Source organism: Durio zibethinus, chromosome 22, assembly GCF_047325235.1.
Source record: "Durio zibethinus cultivar Kanyao isolate XHJ-2024 chromosome 22, ASM4732523v1, whole genome shotgun sequence".
Lineage (NCBI taxonomy): Eukaryota > Viridiplantae > Streptophyta > Magnoliopsida > Malvales > Malvaceae > Durio > Durio zibethinus.
In genome coordinates this window covers 12,464,035-12,472,959 of record NC_143183.1, presented here as the reverse complement: position 1 = coordinate 12,472,959, position 8,925 = coordinate 12,464,035, and the positions used below count along the sequence as shown (strand labels likewise).

Below are 8,925 nucleotides of genomic sequence, written 5' to 3'. Positions count from 1 at the left end.
AGTGATGATACCAACTTAACTTAAATTTATAACTACACCATATTATCTACAAATGGAGCAACAATCCTCAAAACTCTTTTTTTGTGAGGAATAATTTATAGTTTAGAAGATAAAAAAGACTGTGGGCACATCTTATGGATTTTAAATTAGAATGACTTTAATTAGAAAGCACTATATTATAAGCTTCAAGTTTTATTTTTTTATGGTTTTAGACACAATCACACTAACTATCAAGAAAGATTGATGCCCCTTCAATCACCACACAAAAAAAAATTGAATTTATCCTTTGTACTTGAAACAAAAACCGAGTACCAAAGTCAATATTATATTTGCGGTGGTTATATTTTGCATAATGCATATAGAATCAAATTGCCTCAGAAAGTTACAAAGTGGATTCCTCTCCCAAGTGATGAGCTTCCAGTTTTATATGGCTTTCCTATTATAGTAGTAATTGGTTACTCTTAATTAGGTATTAATTATTAAATTATGTATTGGTTAGTCAAACAAGAAATCTTTACTTTATCTTTTTCTAATTTTCAAACATAAGTATTTCAAAATTTTTTAGATAATTCTAAATAAATGAATCACATTAAATATATTAACATACAATTTATAACAATGAACTACATAGAATCATGATATGCATAACTCATTATACTTTTGGTTTTGGGATTAAAATTCAATCTTTATAATTACAAATATTAAAAATAAAAATATATTATACTAAAATTGAAATTACTATTTAAAATCGAATCGCACAGTGAAATTAAAAGGTTAATTTTTTTTTTTGAAAAATAGTGTTATAAATATGATCTAGCCAATACTATGACTTTATCCATCCTTTATTTAATAATTAACTTTGGATAAAATTAAAATTATTAGAATGAATTTTCAATTGCTTATTCTAACAAGTATTAGAATTATTAGAATGATCTATAAAATGTGTAATGTTCATATTATGGATGTTTGATGTTTTAGTGGAACTCTTTATTTTTTTTATTAGTTTTTGTTATTATAATAACTAAGCTCAATATAAATAAACTTACTTGAACTAATTTTTTGATGAAAATATTTTGCCTAGACTTTATTGTTACCTAATATTTTCTCATCTCATCTTGGTATTTGTTTTGTTTGTTTTTGTAGGTTATGGTGTTTGATGAAATGACTTAATCTTGCTTGAAAGGATTCATTATGTATGAAAACCATCTATAACAAAAGATAGAGAACAAAAAAAAAAACATCTAAAGTCATTTGTGAATATTGCAACGTAAAGTATTTTCCACATACATAATCTTCCTCTATTACACTATAGTTTTCTAGATGTATGAATCAATTAAAAAATTGTACAATTTTTTTTTTAATATTACTCTATTCCTTTTTCGCATTGTTTAAGAAACATGATATCAATGCATGTTATGTAATAGGTTCTTTTTTTTTAAATTTTTGCATTGTAATAGGTTATCTCTGATATTCTCTTGTTATTATTTTGGTTTAATACTTAGTATAATTAAGTATGTTACAATTTGCTTTCATATAATTTAATTATATAATTTTGGTTTGATAATGTAACAAGTATTAAATGGATGAGAGTTAGTTGCAAAAATCAAGATTAAGTCAAGAATATCGAGATGGAGTGAAAATTTTTCTTAATTTTACATTTAAGAATGCAAGTGAAGATAATATGATTATGCCCATGTTTGAGGTGTGCTAATATCAATTAGCAAATCTATAAAGTTATTTTAGAACATTTAATTTGCATTAGATTTCTCTTGAAATATGTTAATTGGTATTTTCATGGAGAGTTTGTACCGTCAAGGTCATCAACTAGAGTTTCTTCAACTTTAAGGGCTCTCCAACACCAACTTGATTCTATTAGACAAGATGACATTGAAGGCATGTTACGAGATGCTTTCAATATTCATAACCAACATTGTCATAATCCATCTCCCCAAAATGATGGATTTAATGAGTCTAATGTTGAAATGAATGAATTTGGTGAACATAGGATAGGTGTAGGTGACCAACAACCTAGTGGAAAAACATCAAAGTTTTATAGGTTACTTGAGGATATGAATGAAGAACTTTATGAGGGATCTAACCATTAAAGGTTAGCTTTTTATGTGTGTCTTTATCACTTGAAATGCTTATGTCGATGGTCAGAAAACTCTTTGACTTTATTATTGGAGTTTATGAAAGAAATATTTCTTTTTGTAGAAGTCCTTGAATCTTGTAAGGATTCAAAAAAGATGACCAAGGATTTAGGTCTTAGATATGAGAAAATTCATAATTGTCCTAATGATTACATATGGTATTGGGGTGATAGAAAAAAAATCAAGAATCTTATCATGTGTGTGGTAATTGTCATTGGTTGGACACAAATCCCGATGAAAAGTTAAATGAAGGTGATGATGAAGTTCATGTCAACAAAAAACCTGTAAAGATTTGACGATATTTTTCATTAATACTAAGACTTCAACGATTCTTCATGTCTTTCAAAACTGCAGATTCTATGAGGTGGCATTATGAGGAGCAAATGCATGATAGATCATCCAGGCATTCTATTGATTCTTTAGCATGGAAATCATTTTACTCTAGGTTTCCAAACTTTACTTCTGTTCCTCCAAAATGTTATGCTTTGGACTCACATCTAACAGATTCAACCTATTCAAAATGATGAGTACTTTTAGAGTAATTGGCCTATTGTATTGGTTTCATACAATTTACCACCATGGATTACCAAGAAATAATAATAATTTATCTTGTCTATTATAATTCTTAGGGAGAAAGGTTTGAGTAATGATATAGACATAAACTTGCAATGTCTTATTAAAGAGTTAAAACAATTATGGGAAGGAGTTAAGACTTATTATGCATAAAAAAAAAGAACTTTATTATGTGTGCTACTTTATTATGGACTATTGATGATTTTTTAGCTTATGCGAATTTATTTGGTTAGAGCACAAAAGGTCATTATGCTAGTCCATGTTGTGCTATGTAGACATGTTCGAAGTGGTTACATAATGATAAGAAGTTTAGTTATATAGCACATCATCGATGGTTAAATGATTATCGTTAATTTAAATTCTAAAAACATTTCTTTGATGGAACTGAAAAGTAGAGGAGAGCACCCTTACCAATTATTGGGTCTGATATCTTGTCAAAGTTAAAAGATATCAATTTCACTTATGGAAAAATAACTTAATCAAAGAAAAGAGTGAGGGAGATCTTTGAAGGTGCCCGACCTCCTATTACTCAAGTTGGTGATGCTAATATTTAAAGTGATGAGGAGAAAAATGAAGAAGATGACCCCAATGAGTTCAAGTTGTGGAAAAAAAAAAGATGTTTTTTAAGTTGCCTTATTAGGAATATAATTTATTATGTCATAACCTTGATGTGATGCATACAAAGAAGAATGTTTGTGAAAATTTTATCAGGACAATTCTCAATGTGAATAAAGAAGATGACTTAAATAGTTGACTTGAGCTAGTTGACCTAGGGATTCACCCTAACCTTCATTAGAAGTTGCTTTCTAATGACAAGCCCTTATTGCATTCTACTTGTTTTGGAATGCCTAAAGCTGAGAAATAAGAGTTTTACAAGGCTTTGAAAAATATGAAAGTCTTGGATGACTATGCATTAAATATATTGAGATGTGTGAATTTGAAAAACAAAAACTTTCTTCATTAAAGTCACATGATTTCCACATTTTAATGTAGAACTTACTTCCCCTTACTTTATATTCATCAATGTCAAAGCAAGTCACTTTAGTGGTAATTGAATTAAGTAACATATTTAAAGCTCTCTATGGGAAATTTTTGAAAGTGGAAGAGCTTAACAAATTTTAAAATCAAGCCGCAATTACTTTATGCCACTTAGAAAAGATTTTTCCTCTAAAATTCTTCACTATTATGATGCATTTGATTATCTACCTTCCATATAAAGCAAAAGTCGGTGGACCTATTTATTATTGATGTATGTATCCTATCAAAAAGTATTATTTACTAATAGCTTGATTAGGTTGTTAGTGTTGATCATACCACTCTAGTTAAAAAGGTATATAACAAATATTTTATGCCTTGGGTTTTTGGGGAGGTTAAGTCTTATTGTTGCAACAAACACTATCCAAAAGGTTCTGTTGCTGAAAGATATTTAGCAGAGAAATGTATGACATCTTGTTCTCATTATTTGGAAGATGTTGAAACAAGATTTAATAAACCATCAAGAAATGTTGGTATGTAGCATATTGACTTTGCCTACACTTATTTTTTTTGAAACTTTTGGTCAACTAGTAGGCAAAGTTGAAGTGGTGGAGTTAGATGATAAATCTTAGGCACAAGCACATTGATATATTCTTTTCTATCATGACTTAATTTAATCGTTTCACACATAAGTTTTCTTGCAAGAAAATCATTCATTTTACAAAGCATAATTTATTATATTTTTCTTATTGTTAATACTTTATCTTGATCATGTAACGAGTATAGAAACAATTTGAGAGCTTGTGCACATTACCAACAATCAAACCCTCGAAAGCTTGATAAGTTGTTCACTGATAATTTTCATGAATGGTTAGGAGAAATGTAAATAATGTCATACTTCCCATTATGAGAATTGTACATATAATGCGTAGGGTATAAATAAAATTAATAACATATATATATTTATTCCACCTTTATAGGTTTGGAGTGGAAAGCTTAATAACGAAGAGGTGAAATATCTTTCACAAGGTCCAAACAAGATTGTGAACGATATAAGGGTTTTATCATTAATAAATTTAAATTTCACACTAAATCCTATAAACAATTTAGAATAACTCAAAATTCAAGAGTTGTTGTTACTTCGTCAACTACTAGCTATGTTAGTACTAGGGACACAAACTCCTTTGGAGGAAAATGTTGACAATTATGGCATGATTAATGAATCGTTGAGTTGGATTATTATAGCAAGTGGAAGGTTGTTTTATTTTGGTGTGATTAGGCTTATGTAAATAGTACAAAGGGTATTAAAAAATATCAATTTCGATTTACAATCGTGAATTACTCTGGATTAATTCACACTGAACAACAACTCATAGATGAACCTAATGTTTTTTCCTTTCAAGTTAAACAAGGTTTTTATTTTGAAGACCATGAAGAATTGGTTGGTTTGTTGTTCTTTGTAACACACCTAGGGACTTATTTGATATGGGGTCAGATACCAGCGATGATGTTGAACATGGAACTGAATGTTTTCCTTTTGCTGAACAAAACGTAGATAGAAATATCCCTAATACCTTTGCTCAGTGGGTCCACAAAGATGTTGATGAAGACATTTATGAACCATGATGGTTTATCTATATTTTGTAATTAGAGTGTTTAAAACATAATGTAATAAATGCTTGCATGTAATTTATGTGGCATTTGCTTTCGTATATTTATTATGTTGTAAATCATACATTATCTTTAATTTAATAAAATCAATATTTTTTTTATAGATCGTTGGTTATGATTTCTTAACTTCTCAATGTCTTTATATATGTTCTTTAGATATGTTCTTTATATATTGTTTGTTATATTTACAATGTTTAAACTTTTCAACTTTTAATTGATTCACTTTTATAATACAACTAAGTTACATTGCTGAAGAGTAGATTGAGAGGAATATATATTAAAGATATTAGTTCAAAACCGTCCGTGGCACTTGTTGATCTTGGCCATGGATTAAATCTTTTGGAAAGGAATATGCCTACTGTAGTTCTAACTAAGTCACTTTTAACCCTTCAACTAATATTGGTTTAGTAATGTGGGAGCTCCAGGTTTAGATAGTATCCCATCAATTGATTCTGCTTCTAATTTGAATGCAGATATCATAAACCCTATATTTAGATTTCAATTATAATCATTAAAGTATTAGTAATTTACTAATTGACTTTTTTATTTTATGCAATTCATAACAATGGTCAACGAAAGACCAGAGGCATGACAACTTTGAAGGAATTATTTGCACTACCTACGAATGAATGTATTATGGTACCTACAAATTCTGATAGGCAACCAATTGGTTAAAAGTCTTAACTGTTGAATGGATTTTTAGGCATGATTGCCATCAATGGAATAAAACTGCCTATTCATTATGAAACATGGCATAAAGTTCTAGCAGAAGTTAAGGCCGATTCGTTAAACATTATTGAGGTATTAGTATAATTAATTACATATAAAAAATTATTAATTATTTTAAATTTGGTTTATCGATTATAACTTTTCTTTTTTATATTGTTACAGTCAAGATTTATACTTAAAATACCTACTTCATTTGTGCTTCAGTCATTGGAAAAGAAATGAAAGACTATAAGCATAATTTGATGAAAAAGTATTTTGATCGAAATAGTACTATACAGGCCACAATGGAACATCTACCTAATAATGTGTTAGATGGCAATATGAACAATTGGTTAAATTTTGGTTCTCAAAAAAAGAAAAGGTACAATAGAAATATAACCACATGAGTGGATCAAAAAGCATTGCAAGAAAACAAAAAGAAAAGGTAAGTTTACGATATTAAACTTATCTAAAAAATTGAACTTGGTTTCCATTGTTGATATGTGTGAAAAAGTTACAATTTATGTTTATTTAAGACTTTTTGTACCGTTAAAAGGTAAAAAAGCAAATTTGTAGTTATTGTTATGTTTTAGCAGTTTTGATAGCTTCAATACATGATATTAAACTTGTTTGAATGATTGAACTTGGTTTCCATGATTGATATGTGTGAAAAAGTTGTTATTTATGTCTATTTAGGACTTTTTGTGTTGTTAAAAGGAAAAAAATGCAAATTTGGTATTATTGTTTTGTTATAATATTTTAGATAGCTTAAATACATGATATTAAACTTGTTCGAATAATTGAACTAGGTTTTCACAGTTGATATGTGTGAAAAAGTTATCATTTACATTTGTTTAGGATTTTTTTTTTGTCGTTAAAAGGCAAAAATGCAAAATTGCTGTTATTGTTCTATGTTAACAATTTGGATAGCTTCAATATATGATATTAAACTTGTTTGAATGATTGAACATGGTTTCCATGATTAATATATGTGAAAACGTTGTCGTTTACATATATTTAGAACTTTTTATGCTGTTAAAAGGCAAAAATGCAAATTTGCTATTATTGTTCTATTTTAATAGTTTGGATAGCTTGAATACATGATATTAAATTTATTCGAATGATTGAACTTGGTTTCACGGTTAATATGTATGAAAACGTTATCGTTTATGTCTATTTAAGACTTTTTTTACTGTTAAAAGGCAAAAGTGTAAATTTGTTATTATTGTTCTATTTTAACAGTTTCGATAGCTTCATTACATAATATTAAACTTGTCCGAATGATTGAACTTGGTTTCCACGGATCATATGTGTGAAAAAGTTGTCGTTTACATCTATTTAGGACTTTTTTATCATTAAAAGGCAAAAATGCAAATTTTTTGTTATTGTTTTATTTTAACATTTGGGTAGCTTCAATACATGATATTAAACTTGTCTGAATTATTGAACTTGGTTTTCACGATTGATATGTGTGAAAAAGTTGTCGTTTACATCTATTTAGGACTTTTTTTGCTGTTAAAAGATAAAAATATAAACTTACTATTATTGTTATGTTTTAATAGTTTGGATAGCTTCAATACATGATATTAAACTTGTCCAAATGATTGAACTTTCTTTCCATAATTGATATGTGTGAAAAGGCAAAATATTGTTATTGCATATGTTTGTTTAGGACTTTTTGTGCCATTAAAGGGAAAAAATATAATTTTATAGTTATATTTTTTCTTTAACAATTTAGATAGCTTAAATACATGATATTAAACTTGTTTGAATTTTAAACTTAATTGCCACACTTGATATGCATGAATAAGTTGCAGTTTAACAATAATATGTGTTTTTATGCAAGAGATTAAGAAATTAGGGTGATTCTTCTCTTTATGATTGTAGGTGCTGCTGTAAAAGTTATGAGAGGGTTTTGTTTGCTTCATAAATTACAAGGTCTCAACCCTAAGTGGACACCTATAAGAGGATTAAAGGCCTTCACAAACTTCACATATCAGGAGTGGGTTATGGATGGCTCGGATAAGGGCAACAAATTATTGGGTTTCTAGAGCTTCTACCTTCTTGGTCAATATGGCAAGTTAGACTGTGATAGTGGTTATGGTATCTAGCTCAAACACACTAGTTACTTTTTTGTGGGCTTTTCTTTCAGCTCCCCGTTGATAGTTGTTGGTTGCCATTTCTTCAATCAGCTCATGAGCCATTTCAACAGTCATGTTCATGATAGCAACCCCAACTACTGAATCAATGGTGGTTCTTATAGAAGAAGTAAGCCTATTGTAAAAGATTTGGACTAGCAGCCACTGTGGTAATCTATGGTGTGGGCATTGTCAAAGCATTTCTTTGTACCTTTCTTGAGCATCATACAAAGTTTCACCATCATATTGCTAAAACATGGTGATCTCATTTCTCATCTCTATAGTTTTTGTTGGGAGAAAAACTTTGCAAGGAACTTCTAAACTAGATCTTCCCATGTTGTGATGAAACTATAAGGTAGTGATGATAGCTAACTTTTAGCTTTGTCCCTAAGAGAAAAAGGAAACAACCTTGGTCTAATTGCATCATCTAGCACTCCATTGTACTCAAAAGTGTCAGATAATTCTAAAATACTAGAAAGGTAAAGGTTAGGGTCATCATGGGGTAATCCTCCAACTGCACTACTGTTTGGACCATCTAGATGATAAACGGCTTGATCTCAAAATTATTAGCTTAGATTATAAGTTGCCTAATTGATGGTTGGAAACCTTCAGGGTAGGGATTGCATAATCCCTTAGAGTCATTTGTCCTTCATTTGTTGTGTTAGCCATGGAGTGGTTATTTGTTCTCACCTAAGTCTGTTAAATGTTCT

The 8,925-nt window shown here is 29.1% G+C and overlaps 1 non-coding gene across 1 annotated transcript; it reads left to right on the top strand.

The window, feature by feature from the left end:
• Positions 1 to 8,387: 8,387 nt before the first annotated feature.
• Positions 8,388 to 8,494, top strand: LOC149512613 (small nucleolar RNA R71). The gene has a single exon (XR_016332222.1). It is a non-coding gene; the product is annotated as a small nucleolar RNA R71 (small nucleolar RNA).
• Positions 8,495 to 8,925: the final 431 nt, after the last annotated feature.